Below are 19375 nucleotides of genomic sequence, written 5' to 3'. Positions count from 1 at the left end.
GGTGTCCTCGCACAGAAACATGGTGACGCTAGCAGACCGGTAGCATACTACAGTGCACAATTAGACAATGTGGCAAGATCACTCCCAACATGTCTCAGAAGTGTAGCAGCAACTGCTCCTCTGGTAAGTAAGAGCGATGACGTAGTATTAGGACATAATTCAACTGTCTATACACCCCATGCTGTATCAGCTCTGTTAAATTCAGCCCAAACCAGACATGTTTCTTCAGCTAGATTCACAAAGTGGGAACTAGCCCTGATGGCACCCTTAAACATCACCATCAAACGAAGTAGCACCTTAAATCCAGCTACATACCTACCATATGTGTCTCTAGAGACACAAAGGGTGGGAGGTGAGGAGACCCTGGTTGATGATGAGTTAGGCAAGAATACTGACACGCATGACTGTATGGAACACCTGAATCAGACCTTTACTGCAAGGCCCGACATACGTGACACCCCCTTAGAAAATGTAGATTTTACGTTTTATACAGACGGAAGTTGTCATAGACAGACAGAGACGGGAGAGCTATGTACTGGTTACGCTGTGGTAGACGATCAGGATGTGGTAGAAGCTGAACCCCTTGGCCCACCTCACTCAGCCCAGGTGGTGGAGCTAGTAGCATTAAGGAGAGCGTGTGAGTTGCCAGAGGGTAAATCAGCCAATATATATACTGACTCTAGGTACGCCTTAAGGTAGTGCACGATTTTGGGGCCCTTTGGCATCTTAGAAACTTTACGACAGCAGCAGGTACGCCAGTGGCACACTCACAACACATAAAAGGACTTCTGACAGCGATACAGTTACCCAGAACAGTAGCCGTCATAAAGTGCAAAGCCCATACCTTTGAAAAAGACCCAGTGTCATTGGGCAACAACAGGGCAGACAAAGTTGCTAAATGGGCAGCAGGGCAACCTATGACTGTATCGACCGAGACTATGATGGTTTTTCAGACATTAGACATGCAGAAATTAATTGAAATGCAAGATTTGTGTTCCCTGCAGGAAAAGGCGGTCTGGAAGGCGAAGGGATTTGGTCAAGAGTCCTCAGGACTCTGGAGGGATGGACAAGGTAAGCCTGTAGCTCCCCGAACGTACTATCCAAGCCTGGCTGAAGCAGCACACGGCCTGACTCACCTGGGTAAAGAAGGTATGTGCAAACTGGTGAGAGCATACTGGTGTGCTCCCGGATTTTCCTCTCAGGCTGGGTTTTGGTTTGGCATCCCTAGAATCATTGCAAGTGATAGGGGTACCCACTTTACTGGTGATATCTTCCAAAATATGTGTAAACTCATGGGAATCAGTAGCAGACTTCACACCCCGTACCGACCACAAGCCAGTGATAAGGTGGAGATAGTAAATGGTACTATAAAGAACAAGCTTGGTAAGGTAATGGCTGAAACTGGGTTGGCATGGCCAGAGGCTTTGCCATTGGTCCTCCATAGCATTCGGACCACTTCTAGACCTCCTCTTAATCTGTCCCCCTTTGAGATACTGTTCGGACGACAACCTCATTTGATGGTGAGTCCACAAGGCGACTTGAAGTGTAATAATGAAGTGACTGTACAATATCTTATAAGAATGAGTAGACAGCTAAAACAACAAGAACAAAAACTAAAAATGCTGTCATCTGGTATGCCAGAAACGAACTGTCATGATGTTGAACCTGGAGACTATGTTATGATCCGCAATTTCTTACGTTCAGGTTGTTTAACAGAACGTTGGGAAGGCCCATACCAAGTGCTGCTGACCAGTACTACATCACTGAAGGTTGCAGAGAGAGACACATGGGTCCATTCCACCCACTGCAGGAGAGACCATAATCCGGAGAAAGTGCAAGATAAAACTGAGACCGACGACATAGATCTGTCACTTGTGAGTCTGTTCCGGGAGACCTAAAGCCTGCAGTCGAGACACCTGAACCAGAGACGTTGCCCCAGAACGATCTTTCCAGCGATGGAGTGGCGGTTTTTGTTTTTCTTTTGTTCCAGGAATTTCCTTGTTTTTACTCTTTTTAGGACATTCTATTTTTGTAAAGGAGGATGGAGGACGGAGGAGAGTTCTGGTAGTGATACGGATGAGATGGAGGCAAAGGAAAAGTTATTAGAATACTCAGAGCAGCCCATTATCAAGCTTGGTCCAAGGGTTATGAAAAGGTCTGCTAGCTCAGGAACTCGGAGGCAGTGTGAGGGGCTATTGTCTGATGAGTATTGTATCTAAAAGTTCTGCGACTCCCTAGTTGAAGAGAGATGCATCTAACGATGCCAGTCACCCAGTACCCTGAATATAGGCGGGCATCCTTTGGAGGATTATCACTCCCTGGTGGGTAAGGTGCTAAACCAAACCGAGTGTTGGGTGTGCTCTCACGTGCCGCAAGGGCAGCATAATATAGGACTAGTGCCATTCCCTCTAAACATATCCGAAGTACTCGAATTGAGGGGGGGAGGCCCATAGACGGGAGGTACAATAACACTAGGTCCCCTAGTCTGACGCTTCGACAATACTCCATAGGCAGATCTTTGCTGTGCCTAAATATATCTCATGCAAAGCGCCTGGAGAATTGGGAGGCTGACCCATCAGATAAGACAATGGCTCGCCACACTCATTTTAGAGGGAGACTCACAAGGTCACCAATAGGCAGGAATGTTGATGGAAGTCACAAATTAGGGCATATAACCAAACATAAGAAGGTATCCATTGGAATAGTCTCTATAGATAATTGTAAAAATGTCATCCATGCCGACACGTGTCTAGAGCAAATGGAGACACTAGGCATGGGTAGTTTTATCAAAACTCTATGTGATATAATTAATGGGCATACTGTTCCTTATGTTCTCCCTGATGATGTGTATTTTGCTTGTGGAAGGAAAGCTTATTCCTGGGTGACTCCGAGTTCCAAGGGCTTGTGTTTCTTAGCTAAACTGGTTCCTGAAATCATGACTATTACTCATGAAGAAATGGTTGGTATTCACAAGACTACATCACCACCATACATACATACACAGTATGAACACCGTGGAAAGAGAAATATGACCTCTGGGTTATGGGCCCAGCACGCTTCCACTGCGCCACTCTGCTAGTCATGCAATGTTTGTTAACTCCTGAAGGTTTGAGGCCACCCAGTAAAGAACCAATGTTTATTTTTGTTGGTTGGCAGATAAAGAACAGTAATGAAATGTCATGAAATTTGTCCGGAATAATGCATTTCAGCCCATGTCACGAACACGCTGCTAGTTGTCTCTGTGGCGTAATTGGTTAGCGCGTTCAGCTGTTAACCGAAAGATTGGTGGTTCAAGCCCACCCAGGGGCGTAGAGGACTGATTTTCATATCAAATTTAAGACATCATCTAATCTAACCTCTTGATGTGTGGCGTACCTCTGATCCAATTACCTTCATGCCTATCAATGGTGAGTTTAGTTTGTTCTAGACAGCTTATAAGGAAAGCTTATTCCTGGGTGACTTCGAGTTCTAAGGGCTTGTGTTTCTTAGCTAAACTGGTTCCTGAAATCATGACTATTACTCATGAAGAAAAGGTTAGTATTCACAAGACTACATCACCACCATACATACACACACAGTATGAACACCGTGGCAAGAGAAATATGATTCCTGGTGAGGAACCCATAGCTACAAAATTGATTAGTGAAACTGCTGGTTTTCAAGTTATGGTTGCTCTAGATCTCACCAGGACTGCTCGGGGAACATTAAACTTTAAATATATCCAAGACCTAGCTAAATTAATAGATAATATCACCGAGATGTATGATGACACTTTCAGGTATACTGGAAGGGAGCTACAAGCGTACAAGAAGGAGTTGGTGCAACATAGACTGGTACTAAATTATCTCACCTCTATTACTGGTGGGTACTGTGTGACACTGGCCACCCAGTTCGGTGTCAAATGTTGCACGTACATCACTAATAACACGGATGACCCTAAAGAGGTTATAGACCGGAAGATGGATGAAATTTTGCAGCTAAAATGGGAATTTCGAAAGAGCCATAATTTTTTGTTATATGAGGTCGGGGAAAAGGTGGCGGGTTAGTTCTCATGGTTGAACCCTGTGAAATGGTTCTCTGGTCTGGGGGAGTGGGTACAGGAAATGGTTGCTAGTGTAGGTAAGCTCCTTCTCCTTATACTGGGTGTCATCTTAGCAATTGGTTTAGTTGTCAAATGTGTCCCTACTGTGTTGAAGTGTGGAAAAAGGTCTCATAGGAGTAACACTGAGAAAGAGACTGAAAGGGTGGTACCAGATACCGAGATCATGGTCTGTGAAGAAGTATTGTATAATCCTGAACTTGAAACGGTGATTGGGTGATAGTTTGTTACACTTCCAAAGGGTGGAGCTGTCGAAATCAGCAAATTGGATAAAGTCATTTCAATTAAAGTCGAGCAAACTTGGTTGTCTTTGTCTGAAAAGATGCGTACGGTACGCATCTACGTACAAGGGCACGCTACTGCGTGAAATGGCGTACGCAGCTACTACACGTGGCAGCAACAGTATTTGGTCTTTTACCATACATTCGCACAAACACGCATACTTATAAAATAGTACACATTAATGGTAGTTGCAACACATAGTCAGTTATGTCGAAATATAGTAGTATTTATGTTTTATATTAAAGTTACATGCATATTAGTGAAATATATGGAACAGGTTGAAGGAATCATATCATATGTGGTATCATAATAAACCTCTTAACATTTGACACTGTTTGGTTCACTCTGCAAAGGAATCGCAGAGTGCATACGCAAGTTATGAATGATAAGGAATTATGAACTACTTAAGACTAAGGAATCTTGGCGGGAAGAGCCGAGCATACCCCCTGGAGAGATGACCCCCTCCTTTGGATTCCTTAGGATGAACTAGCCAATGATTGACAACCCCTTGGACCTTCCTGAGACCTGGACCAATATGTGCAAGCTATACCATCTTCATTGTATTACTGTCTTTCTGTGTGCATATAAGCAGCAGCTTCACATCTAGTGTTCAGACATCTTGACCCCAGACTTCAGGATTGAATGACTGCACACTGGATCCAGGGCGCCTGCGATAAGTAACGGCTGTATTTATTATCACTTCGCTTGAACATATTATTCTACTATTTGCGAATAAATCTTTGTGCATTGGAAACACAAATCGAGGTTCGACAATCGTTATTGGTTAGCGACAATACGCACATAACAAAGTGTCCCTCCGCTTTTTTTTTTAAGTGTGAAATAATTTTGAACTCCATCATTGTCCCATTTCACCATGAATATGTGAACTAGATTTATCATTTTGGAAACCTGCATTGTTTTGCTATGGGCAAGGTCGATTTTTACCTATGTAACCAGAGCACTGTTAGGGTAAAGAAAAGAAAGTATGTTGACTTTGACATAAAGACTGCCAGCAGCATTCTGTTTAAATGAGCTGAGATTGTAATAGACTTTTTTCTTTAACTAAACAGAAAAAAAACAAAGTTTCTACCACAAGTTTACCAATTTAGGATTGCCTTAGATAATGAAGAAAGAGCAAGTAGCAGAGGAGGGTTTCGATCCATCGACCTCTGTGTTATGGGCCCAGCACGCCTCCGCTGCGCCACTCTGCTAGTCATGCAATGTTTGTTGACTCCTGAAGGTTTGAGGCGACCCAGGAAAGAACCAATGTGTATTTTTGTTGGTTGGCAGATAAAGAACAGTAATGAAATGTCATGAAATTTGTCCGGAATAATGCATTTCAGCCCATGTCAAGAACTCACGCTGCAAGTTGTCTCTGTGGCACAATTGGTTAGCGCGTTCGGCTGTTAACTGAAAGGTTGGTGGTTCAAGCCCACCCAGGGACGTAGAGGACTGATTTTCATATCAAATTTTAGACATCATCTAATCCATCCTCTTGAGGTGTGGGGTACCTCTGACCCAATTACCTTCATGCCTATCAATGGTGAGTTTAGTTTGTTCTAGACAGTTTTACTCAACTTCATACTTTGGAAATCCAATTTAGCAACTGGTTGCAGAGGTTAATATATTGGACAGACTGTGGAAACCAAATTAGTATTTAAATTGCTCTCCCTGTTCCTACCTTGTAGTTACGCTACCAAAACGGACTTTCTAAAAGGTGTCCTACGAAGCCAAGTCCATGAATAAAGCCTGTGCACAAGCATTTGTTCTTCTATTGTTGCCAAAAACCAATTCCATATGCAATGGCAGCTAAATGTTTCCACAGTATAGTGTCTCCCTAGAAAAAAACAAGTTCACAGGAAGAAAAATAAACTGCTCTACACCATTTCAGCTATCCAAGTGTCTCTCCGCTTTTTTATTTTTTTTTTTTAAGTGTGAAATAATTTTGAACTCCATCATTGTCCCATTTCACCATGAATATGTGAACTAGATTTATCATTTTGGAAACCTGCATTGTTTTGCTATGGGCAAGGTCGATTTTTACCTATGTAACCAGAGCACTGTTAGGGTAAAGAAAAGAAAGTATGTTGACTTTGACATAAAGACTGCCAGCAGCATTCTGTTTAAATGAGCTGAGATTGTAATAGACTTTTTTCTTTAACTAAACAGAAAAAAAACAAAGTTTCTACCACAAGTTTACCAATTTAGGATTGCCTTAGATAATGAAGAAAGAGCAAGTAGCAGAGGATGGTTTCGATCCATCGACCTCTGTGTTATGGGCCCAGCACACCTCCGCTGCGCCACTCTGCTAGTAATGCAATGTTTGTTGACTCCTGAAGGTTTGAGGCGACCCAGGAAAGAACCAATGTGTATTTTTGTTGGTTGGCAGATAAAGAACAGTAATGAAATGTCATGAAATTTGTCCGGAATAATGCATTTCAGCCCATGTCAAGAACTCACGCTGCAAGTTGTCTCTGTGGCACAATTGGTTAGCGCGTTCGGCTGTTAACTGAAAGGTTGGTGGTTCAAGCCCACCCAGGGATGTAGATGACTGATTTTCATATCAAATTTTAGACATCATCTAATCCATCCTCTTGAGGTGTGGGGTACCTCTGACCCAATTACCTTCATGCCTATCAATGGTGAGTTTAGTTTGTTCTAGACAGTTTTACTCAACTTCATACTTTGGAAATCCAATTTAGCAACTGGTTGCAGAGGTTAATATATTGGACAGACTGTGGAAACCAAATTAGTATTTAAATTGCTCTCCCTGTTCCTACCTTGTAGTTACGCTACCAAAACGGACTTTCTAAAAGGTGTCCTACGAAGCCAAGTCCATGAATAAAGCCTGTGCACAAGCATTTGTTCTTCTATTGTTGCCAAAAACCAATTCCATATGCAATGGCAGCTAAATGTTTCCACAGTATAGTGTCTCCCTAGAAAAAAACAAGTTCACAGGAAGAAAAATAAACTGCTCTACACCATTTCAGCTATCCAAGTGTCTCTCCGCTTTTTTTTTTTTTTTTTTTAAGTGTAAAATAATTTTGGACTCCATCATTGTCCCATTTCACCATGAATATGTGAACTAGATTTATCATTTTGGAAACCTGCATTGTTTTGCTATGGGCAAGGTCGATTTTTACCTATGTAACCAGAGCACTTTTAGGGTAAAGAAAAGAAAGTATGTTGACTTTGACATAAAGACTGGCAGCAGCATTCTGTTAAAATGAGCTGAGATTATAATAGACTTTTTTCTTTAACTAAACAGAAAAAAAACAAAGTTTCTACCACAAGTTTACCAATTTAGGATTGCTTTAGATAATGAAGAAAGAGCAAGTAGCAGAGGATGGTTTCCATCCATCGACCTCTGGGTTATGTGCCCAGCACGCTTCCGCTGCGCCACTCTGCTAGTCATGCAATGTTTGTTGACTCCTGAAGGTTTGAGGCGACCCAGGAAAGAACCAATGTGTATTTTTGTTGGTTGGCAGATAAAGAACAGTAATGAAATGTCATGAAATTTGTCCGGAATAATGCATTTCAGCCCATGTCATGAATGCATGCTGCAAGTTGTCTCTGTGGTGCAATTGGTTAGCGCGTTCGGCTGTTAACCGAAAGGTTGGTGGTTCAAGCCCACCCAGAGATGTAGAGGGCTGATTTTTATATCAAATTTTAGACATCATCTAATCCATCCTCTTGAGGTGTGGGGTACCTCTGATCCAATTACCTTCATTCCTATCAATGGTGAGTTTAGTTTGTTCTAGACAGTTTTACTCAACTCCATACTTTGGAAATCCAATTTAGCGACTGGTTGCAGAGGTTAATATATTGGACAGACTGTGGAAACCAAATTAGTATTTAAATTGCTCTCCCTGTTCCTACCTTGTATTTACGCTACCAAAACGGACTTTCTAAAAAGTCTCCTACGAAGCCAAGTCCATGAATAAAGCCTGTGCACAAGCATTTGTTCTTCTATTGTTGTCAAAAACCAATTCCATATGCAATGGCAGCTAAATGTTTCCACAGTATAGTGTCTCCCTAGAAATAACAAGTTCACAGGAAGAAAAATAAACTGCTCTACACCATTTCAGCTATCCAAGTGTCCCTCCGCTTTTTTATTTTTTTTTTAGTGTGAAAAAATTTTGGACTCCATCATTGTCCCATTTCACCATGAATATGTGAACTAGATTTATCATTTTGGAAACCTGCATTGTTTTGCTATGGGCAAGGTCGATTTTTACCTATGTAACCAGAGCACTGTTAGGGTAAAGAAAAGAAAGTATGTTGATTTTGACATAAAGACTGCCAGCAGCATTCTGTTAAAATGAGCTGAGATTGTAATAGACTTTTTTCTTTAACTAAACAGAAAAAAAACAAAGTTTCTACCACAAGTTTACCAATTTAGGATTGCCTTAGATAAGGAAGAAAAAGCAAGTAGCAGAGGATGGTTTCGATCCATTGACCTCTGGGTTATGGGCCCAGCACGCTTCCACTGCACCACTCTGCTAGTCATGCAATGTTTGTTGACTCCTGAAGGTTGGAGGCCACCCAGGAAAGAACCAATGTGTATTTTTGTTGGTTGGCAGATAAAGAACAGTAATGAAATGTCATGAAATTTGTCCGGAATAATGCATTTCAGCCAATGTCATGAATGCATGCTGCAAGTTGTCTCTGTGGCGCAATTGGTTAGCGCGTTCGGCTGTTAACTGAAAGGTTGGTGGGTCAAGCCCACCCAGGGACGTAGAGGACTGATTTTTGTATCAAATTTTAGACATCATCTAATTTATCCTCTTGAGGTGTGGGGTACCTCTGATCCAATTACCTTCATGCCTATCAATGGTGAGTTTAGTTTGTTCTAGACAGTTTTACTCAACTTCATACTTTGGAAATCCAATTTAGCAACTGGTTGCAGAGGTTAATATATTGGACAGACTGTGGAAACTAAATTAGTATTTAAATTGCTCTCCCTGTTCCTACCTTGTAGTTACGCTACCAAAACGGACTTTCTAAAAAGTGTCCTACGAAGCCAAGTCCATGAATAAAGCCTGTGCACAAGCATTTGTTCTTCTATTGTTGCCAAAAACTAAGGATGTGCACCGGCCACTTTTGGTGTCTCGTGTTTTGTGTTTTAGATTCGGATTTGCTTGACGTTTTGGGTTCGGATTTGTTTCGCAAAACAGCTGACGAAAGGTTTTAGTTCGGATTTAAGGTTTTGGATTCGGATTTACTTTGAAAAAAACATAAAAAGTGTTAAAATCAAGTTTTTTGGGTTTATTTTCACTCCTACGCTATTATTAACCTCAATAACATTCATTAGCAATCATTTCCACTAATTCCCAGTTTATTCTGAACACCTCACACCTCACAATATTGTTTTTAGTCCAAAATGTTTCACCGAGGTAGCTTTCTGGACTGCATAGTGCAGTGGTCCCGGTACACAATTTGCTACCGGGGCCACAATATATCACCCTCAACTGGTCTCAATTCCACCAAAAAAGTATCTGGACTGCGTAGTGGAGTGGTCCCCACAATATAATAAAAAAACCCTCAACTGGTCTGAATTCCACCAAAAAAGTATATGGACTGCGTAGTAGAGTGGTCTCCACAATATAATAAAAAAACCCTCAACTGGTCTGAATTCCACCAAAAAAGTATCTGGACTGCGTAGTGGAATGGCCCCGGTACCCAATTTGATACCGGGGCCACAATATAATAAAAAAAACCTCAACTGGTCTGAATTTTACCAAAAAAGTATCTGGACTGCGTAGTGGAGTGGTCCCCACAATATAATAAAAAAACCCTCAACTGGTCTGAATTCCACCAAACAAGTATCTGGACTGCGTAGTGGAGTGGCCCCAGTACCCAATTTGATACCGGGGCCACAATATAATAAAAAAACCCTCAACTGGTCTGAATTTTAACAAAAAAGTATCTGGACTGCGTAGTGGAGTGGTCCCCACAATATAATAAAAAAACCCTCAACTTGTCTGAATCCCACCAAAAAAGTATCTGGACAGCGTAGTGGAGTGGCCCCAGTACCCAATTTGATACCGGGGCCACAATATAATAAAAAAAACCTCAACTGGTCTAAATTTTACCAAAAAAATATCTGGACTGCGTAGTGGAGTGGTCCCCACAATATAATAAAAAAACCCTTAACTTGTCTGAATTCCACCAAACAAGTTTCTGGACTGCGTAGTGGAGTGGCCCCGGTACCCAATTTGATACCAGGGCCACAATATAATAAAAAAACCCTCAAGTGGTCTGAATTTTACCAAAAAAGTATCTGTACTGCGTAGTGGAATGGTCCCGACAATATAATAAAAAAAAACCTCAACTGGTCTGAATTCCAGGGAACAGATGGCGGACACCGGATGGACATCTAAAACCAACATAGCAGTTAAGGGCGCAGTACCTCTTTTTTGTGACTGCACAAACAATTAACGTAGTAATAGAAATGACAGGTTTTTATTTTTTTAAATATAGAAAGAAAGAAGGTAGTTTTAGAAATGGCAGTTATTTAGTTTCTTTTAAATAGAGAAAGAAAGAAGGTAATACTAGAAATGGCAGTTATTCAGATCCCCAGGAGAGTCTAAGTGGGGTGAGCCACAGAGAGATTATTTCCCTCAGTTTCTCTAACAGGTTGTCAATGTTGTGGCTCTTCTTAACACCTGTGATACATAACTACACACACTCGGCATAGCTTTTACAAATTATCTGCGGCACAGGAGAGTACCACTGGACTGTACTTTAATAGCAGTACCTATTATTTTTGGGTACAGCAACAGTGAATGATCGTAGTTAGACTTTTAAATAGCAGTACAAGCTAGATTTTTTAAAATTTTGTGCGCTTGACTCAGGCGCATCCCCACTCCTTTTCCTATGTCGTAGTTGACTGTGTAGGCTTGAATGGCCTTTTGATGCTCCTCCATCCTCTGCAGCATATAGAGGGTGGAGTTCTAGCAAGTCACTACCTCTAATTAATTTAACACCTTTGGACTCACCTTGGGGATTTGTGATAATTTCTCTTTAGAAGGCAGAGTTGTTTACTGTGTTGTTGCTGACAGCATAACTCTCTTAAATTTTTTGTAGGGGGGGAGGAGGGCTTAGTTCCTTGGGTGAAGCTGAACCACTAGTCATGAACACGGGCCAGGGCCTAAGCCGTTCCTTGCCACTACGTGTCATAAATGGCATATTGCCAACTTTACGTTTCTCCTCAGATGATTTTAAGTTTCTATTTTTGCTACTTTTTGAGAACTTGGGCTTTTTGGATTTTACATGCCCTGTACTAGGAGATTGGGCATCTGGCTTGCCAGACGACGTTGATGGCATTTCATCGTCTATGTCATGACTAGTGGCAGCAGCTTCAGCATTAGGTGGAAGTGGGTCTTGATCTTTCCCTACTTTATCCTTCAAATTTTTGTTTTCCATTATATGTAGCATAAGAGAGCGTACCCCTAAGCCACACACACTCGGCAAAGCCTTAAAAAATTATATGCGGCACAGGAGAGTAGCACTGGACTTATACTGCTGAATCAGTGAACTTTGTAATAGCAGTACCACTGGACTTATGATGCTGCATCTGTGAACTTTGTAATATAGCAGTACCACTGTACTTATACTGCTAAATCAGTGAACTTTGTAATAGCAGTACCACTGGACTTATACTGCTGAATCTGTGAACTTTGTAATATAGCAGTACCACTGGACTTATACTGCAGAATCTGTGAACTTTGTAATATAGCAGTACCACTGGACTTATACTGCTGAATCATTGAACTTTGTAATATTGCAGTACCACTTGACTTATACTGCTGAATCAGTGAACTTTGTAATAGCAGTACCACTGGACTTATACTGCTGAATCAGTGAACTTTGTAATATAGCAGTACCACTGGACTTATACTGCTGAATCAGTGAACTTTGTAATATAGCAGTACCACTGGACTTATACTGCAGAATCAGTGAACTTTGTAATATAGCAGTACCAATGGACTTATACTGCAGGATTGTTTTGGGATATTTTTTTTTTTATAATTACTTTTTTTGTAATTTTTTTTTATAACTCTTTTTTAATTTTTTTATAATTTGGGAATAATGGAGAAATAACAATGCCCTTAGAAGGACAGAGCACAGGACACAGCACCACTGGACTGAACAGGACACAGCACAGGACCCAGCAGCACTACTGAACTCAGAAGGACAGAGCACAGGACACAGCACCACTGGACTGAGCAGAACACAGCACAGCACAGCACAGCACAGAACTGAACAGCACAACACAGCACAGCACAGCACAGCACAGCATGAGATATAGCAGGACAGAGGACCACCTAACACAACCTCCCTCTACCCTGATCAGTGCCCGAGTGAAGATGGCGGCGACTAGCGGGTAATTTATAGGATCCGAGTATCGCGAGATCCGACAGCGGGATTATGACTCAGAGCCTCGGTTTCAGTTTTGCAATTGGCGGGAATACCCGAATCTGTCTCGGATCCGGCTTGGATCGGCAACGTTCGGGTGGGCTCGGATTTCAGATATCCGAGCCCGCTCATCTCTAATATATAGTGACAAAGGGAGGTATTTTCCACAGGCTTCTAAAAGAGGAGACGAGTATTTAGCTGACAGAGGGGCTGAAAACAGAGTTACACATTTGTAAACTAGTGCACCTAAGTTAAAGAGATACAGGTGCAGGACATACAGTATGTGTAACAAAATAATTGTAAAGAGTCTGATTTAACTTACATGTTTTGAAGTAGTTTAAAAAAAAACATCTTTTCCACAGGTAGCTGCAGCCTGCCAGGGTGTCTCTGCAATCAAAACAGAGCACCTGTAACAAATTGCTTTTTTAGGACAAAGTGGGAGTGTCATCTGTCCATCAAGCTACGGTCATGGGAAGAGTGTAACTATTTAAACCTGTTTCATTGCTCAGCTGTGTGAAAGCTAGTGACCACTGGCTGGGGAGTTAGTCTCTGTCTATCTATCTGTATATGTGTACATATATATATATATATATATATATATATATATATATATATATATATATATATGTATATATATGTGTGTGAATATATATATTTTATTATTATTATTTCCTTTGACTTATATGGCGCGACAAAGGGTCCGCAGCGCCGTACATTACATATACCTAAAACAGAATCAAGACACAACATGATACAAAAATATATACATACACAGGTGACGGGGTAAAGCGAAATCAGATTAACTCTGGGACAGGTAGTGAAAGGGATGGTAGAAATTAGAGAGAAGAAGCCCAAAGATTAAGAAAACAGGGAAAACAGGGCTAGGGAAGCAGGCCAAGAGGTACAGAGGGTGAAGGAACAGTAGAAGGAGCACACAAGGAAAGAGGGCCCTGCTCATGAGAGCTTACATCCTAAAGGGAAGGGGGAGACACAAATAGGGTGGTACTAATTGGGGGAGAGAGCCAGGACAAGGAAGTTAGGAGGAGGACTGATAGACTTGAATAAAGAAATGAGTCTTAAGGGCACGCTTGAACTCTTTGAGAGTAGATGCTAACCTGATGGAACATGGAAGATCGTTCCACAGCAGGGGAGCAGCCTGGGCAAAGTCCTGAAGATGAGAGTGAGAGGAGGTGATCAGTGAAATAGTGAAGCGGCGGTCACAGGCAGAGCGGAGGGGGCGGATAGGAGTGTAGGTAGAGATGAGATTGGAGATGTAGGGAGGGGAAGATTGACTAAGAGCTTTAAAGGTGACTGTGAGGAGTTTAAATTTAATTCTGTACACACACACATATGTATGTATATATATTGTGAGAAAGTACAGCATTCACAGGAATCCAACACAGGTATGCTGAACCATTTAACTATTTATTAGCAGTTGTCAGGATGGCAGGATGGTAAACAGTTCCAACACTGGTTCAGCAATTATATCCAGTAACAGTACACAAAAATCCCCACCACCAATATCTGGGTAGACATAACTTCCCTGTCTGCAAGCCGGCCACTTACTGGCATCAGTGGTCCCAGCCACACATACAGACAGTGTCTTTATCCTCCACCCCAAGCACTACAAGCAAATCACAGCAAACCAATAACACCCATGTGGAACACTTGTTTGTGTGTGCTAAAAGAGGATCCCAGGGAACTTTTAACCTGGCTGTATTTTTATCAGATCCCTTATTGGGGAACTGTGGCAAGGAGGCATATTTGCCACAATATATAAATATATATATATATATATATATATATATATATATATATATATATATACATTGCAATTAGAAAAATGTTAGCAATAGGAAAGTAAGAGGTTTGAGCCACTTGATGCCTCAATTTACATGTGGTCTATATGTCACTATTTTATTAAAATTGTCTTTAAATGATTCCTGGAACTCAGGTGTCTTTCAAACATTTATGGAGATGTCAACCCAAGTTTAATTCAGATTGCTATCTGCAAATGCTGATATTGTGCAAGAAGGAAAAGAGGATGTCCAGTCTCTGTTTTCGTTTTCATTTTGGTGGTTGACACCACATCCCCCACTCCCCTTCTCTCAGCTGCTACTCTAGTGTGTTTTTTGACGTTGGTGACTTGTATCATTAGATATTTGGGAACTTGTAGCCACCCCAGAGCTTTTACGTGAGATAGATTCCAACTCGCTGTTATCACCAGTAGCCAGTTCTGAACAATCCAACCCACTGATTTATAAGTGCAGCATTGTGTGTATCTATCTGGTCTCCTTTTGGTGATGACAATAGTGGTTAATATCTGGAAAGCTTCTGTGTCCCAGAAATCTACAGATTAACACAGATCTCAACTGCAGGTACTGCAAATTGTTTCCTATTTACTTTTTAATCTGTCTCAGGTCACCCGCACATTTCTATAATTCTGTCTCTATTTTGTAACCTCAAATGTCTCCTCCTTGTTACTCAGATTTTTCAATGTATCTTCGAGAGAGAAAAATGTCACATGAGATTGGCAGCAGGAGGTCAGACTGTTCATACTCCATTCTTTTTCATTTTTTGACAATATCTCTTTTTTGTAGATTAAAAAGATTTCAGTTAAGTTTGAAGATACTTTGTTTCAGGTTAGTAACTTCCAGTTTAGCAATGACAGTGATAAAAGTTACTAAGAGTAGAAATATTTGACTATATATATGACTTACTTGAGGTGCAGTATTGCCCCGGGGTGGAATATTGTATTTTCTTGCAGACAATAAATACATCAACCTATAACTTTGTACCATTCAACTAGCTCCTAAATTGCAAATCACTACTTATTATTTTCAATTATTTCTTGGAGCTCTGCATAGTATTGACCTTGTTCAACTAGGTAGATATACAGGTTGACATATAAATATACGGTTTGACATACATAGTCATGGCCAGAAAATGTTGGCACCCTTGATCTTTTTTTAAATAACTCACAATTTGAAATTAACAACTGTATTTGATCTTCACAATTCTTTGTTAACATCACAGAACATTTGTCTAATTCTGAATGTAATATGATGTATACCTTTAAATCAGAAAAGAAAAAGAAATGGAACTGACACAATTATTGGCACACTAGACGTAGTGTTTGGTAGCACAGTCTTTGGTTAAAATAACTGCAATCAATTGCATCCTTTAGCCATGTATGAGCTTCCTGCACCTCTCTACTGACAGTTTAGTCCACTCCTCTTGTGCAAACTGCTCCAGTTCTCCCAGATGTAAAGGCTGCTGTCTCCCAACTGCTGTTTCCAGTTCTCTCCACAGATGTTCTATATGATTTAGATCTGGACTCAATACCATCCACTTCAGAACAGTTCAGTGTCTTGTCATTCCGGGGTTCTTTTTGAAGTGTGTTTGGGGTCATTGTCCTGCTTGAAGACCCTTGACCTTCAACGAATACCCAGATTTCTGACTGTGCTCCAAAATATCCTGGTAATCTCCAGATTTCATGATGCCATGCACATGACACAGAACCCCCTCTATGTTTGACTGTATAGAAAATACATATGGATGTTGTGCTTTACCAAAAGTCTGTCATTTGGTCTCCTCCGTCCAAAGGATATTCTCCCAGAATGAATTTGGCTGGTTCAGATGTTTTGGCAAACACCACTCAAGTTTTCTTATGTTCCCTCTCAGCAGTGGGGCCCTCCTAGGCCTCCCACCTTATAACCACCTTTGATTGAATTGGCTACGATTGTTGGGAGTGGAATCTACCATACCTTGTGTCTGAAGGTCAGCTTGAATCTGGTTGGCAGTTGATTAAGGTGGTTCTTCACCATTTGAATAATCCCATGCTGCAATGTTTGAGCAAGTTTTCACTTGCAGCAATGTCCCAGGAGTTTGGCTACAGTGCCATGGACCTTAAACTTCCTGATAACATTATGTATGGTGGAAACAGGAACATAAAAGTCTCTACAATCTTCTGTCTGATCTCTTCAGACAATTCTCTGGCTTTTTCTCTCTTATCTCCATATTCTTTCCAATATACACAGTGATATACAATAAGTGTTTTTTATATTGCAGGTACTTGCTAGTCACCACAGGTGAATTCAGTTTTTTAACGTGAAGGAGAATAATCTCATTGGAGTCTAATTATAGGCTTTTTCTGGTTTATTCCACTGCACTGGTTTATTCCATTCCACTTCTACATTTGTGAATAAGAAAATATTATTTAAGCGCAACGATTTTCTGGAATAAATAGTGCATTAGTAGAAAAAACTGCACTGACAATATTTGTGGCCATGACTGTAAATATAAATGTAAATATAAAGGATAAGATGTTTTTCAAACAATCTAAAAAGTAGACTTTGTTTTGATCTTTCTTTTTCCTGAACACTAAGTGCCTGATTCATCAAGGAACGCAGAGTGAACACAATTTGCTCTTTTTTAAAGATGGAATTTACACACATACAGTATGCCCGTATCCAAGTGCAAGTGGATCTGCATTCTAAGCATTCTCTGGGCATACAATTATTTTTACATAAAGTACATTTATCAGGATGTTGTTAATGTCTACTGTACATAAAAGGCATTTCTTAATTGCAAACACATGTTCTAGCATGCATATGTGACCGTCATCTCTATCAGTTGGCATTTATACCTGCCCTGTAGCTGGTGCGAGTGGTATGGCTAAAAATCATGTACCGGAGCTTGAATCGGATAAATGTGCATGCGGTCGACCTTGGCAAACCCTCACTATACATTGCCTACGTACATACACCCCTTCTCTCTCTCCCGTTCCGCCCTTCGTAGGCTGTCAGAAGTGTCATTTGCATTCAAACTTGAATTGTATGCATTTGTGTTTACTGACGTAAAGTCCGTTTCTGGACATGCGCAGAGCAATGTCATGCAAAATACTGCACACAACAGGACTTACGTTTCTTGATGAATCAAGCCCTAGGTGTTCTTAATAGAGCTCCATTCCTGCCAAAATGTTCTTGCTAGAACTCAATTTACTATTTCCTCTTAGGAGCAGAGAAGCCAAATATACTGGTGACAGCAATACAATTACCTTTAAAGTACTATACTGTGACATGATATCAAACTACTATCTAAATATTCCTTCATGTCAGAGCAGAGGTGTCCAAGTTCAGTCCTCGAGGGCTACCAACAGTTCATGTTTTCAGGATTTCAGTCTGTAGAAACATGTGGGACAATTACTGACCCAGCCAGATACTGTAAATTAAATCACCTGTGCATGACTAAAGACATCCTGAAAACATGAACTGTTGGTAGCCATTGAGGGCTGAACTTGGACACCTCTGTTTTAGAGCTTTTCCTCACAGATCTTCTCCATTCTAATTAAAGATAATGATTTGATAAATATTTAAATAATCGTTTAAACAGTAGACTCCAGACATACTATGGTATCTATATTGTTACTGTACAGCTGCTGTTCAACTTCCATTTATATTACAGTCTATCTCTGCTGTCAGCTTAGTGTCCATATAGTAACCAGTAGAGATTCCTGTATGAAATGTGTTAATGAAGAATGATTTTCCTTCCACAGCAGAGAACAGCAAGAATGGAGCGTTTCAGTTTTCTGTTACTGACAATTAACATAACCGAGTGCAGACTTGGGTAGGAAACACAGCAAATAGAGCACAAGTGACGGTAAAATTGTTCTTGTACCTCGAAGGCTAAAGGCATCAAGTTTAAACCAATAAAAAAGAGGAGATAAAAGAACAGAAAAGAGGCCATATTTATAACTGTCCTTATGTGGGCAACAAGTTGAGGCTTTGTCATTCCTGAATCGTTGCTGCTCATATTCCTGGTGTGTTTCAGGAGTGATACAATCAGAAGAGAAATGGCTGCACCAAATATGAGGAACGGTATGAAGGTTCCTACAAGGTTGATAATCATTAAATTGGTATAATTTACTTCCAAAGTTATATTTCCATCATTAGTACCATTAATAGCATTGGTAGAATTACTGCATTGTAAAGAGTACACTAACCATACACAGGGCAGACTGGAGAGAACAGACACCATCATTGACGATAGAAGCAGCCACGGCACCAATCTGGAGATGTTCATCTTAAGTCTCAGGAATAATCTGTTGCTGTAGTTTGTGATCTTTACGCAGTAGAATACACAGAGCACGGTGCCCCACCACAGGCTGCAGAATGCAACCGTTATTGCTGCAATTAGTATATATTCCAAAATGTTTTTAACTGGAGTTGTAATCTCAGCATTAAGTAGGAATTCATTACATGCCCATAAAATTAGAAGAATGATCCTCACTGCCCCCAGGCTGGTCATGATAATGTCCACAGGTTGAAGAGTTTGACCCTTCTGCCACCAAATGAAGTTTTTTGTCACTATAAAAGTATTGAGAAATAATCCGATGAACATCAAAGAACAAATTGCAACTGATAAGAAAATGAAAGTTGCGTAATTCATCTTTTCTTTTATCAGAATAATGTAACTTCACAGACTCTTCATAAGAAACCAGCCCTGTTCGTCTTACTTGTTTAATGTGGATGAGACAGGCTGCACTGTGATATGAAATCATATTGAGCTAAA

General features: G+C 40.7%; 5 non-coding genes across 5 annotated transcripts; all 5 read left to right on the top strand.

Moving 5' to 3' along the window:
* The first annotated feature begins 3235 nt into the window (after positions 1-3235).
* Positions 3236-3309, top strand: TRNAN-GUU (transfer RNA asparagine (anticodon GUU)). Its single transcript has one exon. It is a non-coding gene; the product is annotated as a tRNA-Asn (tRNA).
* Positions 3310-5752: 2443 nt separating this feature from the next.
* TRNAN-GUU (transfer RNA asparagine (anticodon GUU)) lies at positions 5753-5826 on the top strand. The gene has a single exon. It is a non-coding gene; the product is annotated as a tRNA-Asn (tRNA).
* Positions 5827-6851: 1025 nt separating this feature from the next.
* Positions 6852-6925, top strand: TRNAN-GUU (transfer RNA asparagine (anticodon GUU)). Its single transcript has one exon. It is a non-coding gene; the product is annotated as a tRNA-Asn (tRNA).
* A 1025-nt stretch (positions 6926-7950) lies between these two features.
* On the top strand, positions 7951-8024 carry TRNAN-GUU (transfer RNA asparagine (anticodon GUU)). The gene has a single exon. It is a non-coding gene; the product is annotated as a tRNA-Asn (tRNA).
* Positions 8025-9045: 1021 nt separating this feature from the next.
* On the top strand, positions 9046-9119 carry TRNAN-GUU (transfer RNA asparagine (anticodon GUU)). Its single transcript has one exon. It is a non-coding gene; the product is annotated as a tRNA-Asn (tRNA).
* Positions 9120-19375: the final 10256 nt, after the last annotated feature.

Source organism: Mixophyes fleayi, chromosome 3 (assembly GCF_038048845.1).
Source record: "Mixophyes fleayi isolate aMixFle1 chromosome 3, aMixFle1.hap1, whole genome shotgun sequence".
NCBI classification, from domain to species: Eukaryota; Metazoa; Chordata; class Amphibia; order Anura; family Limnodynastidae; genus Mixophyes; species Mixophyes fleayi.
This window is presented reverse-complemented; position numbering and strand designations above follow the sequence as displayed.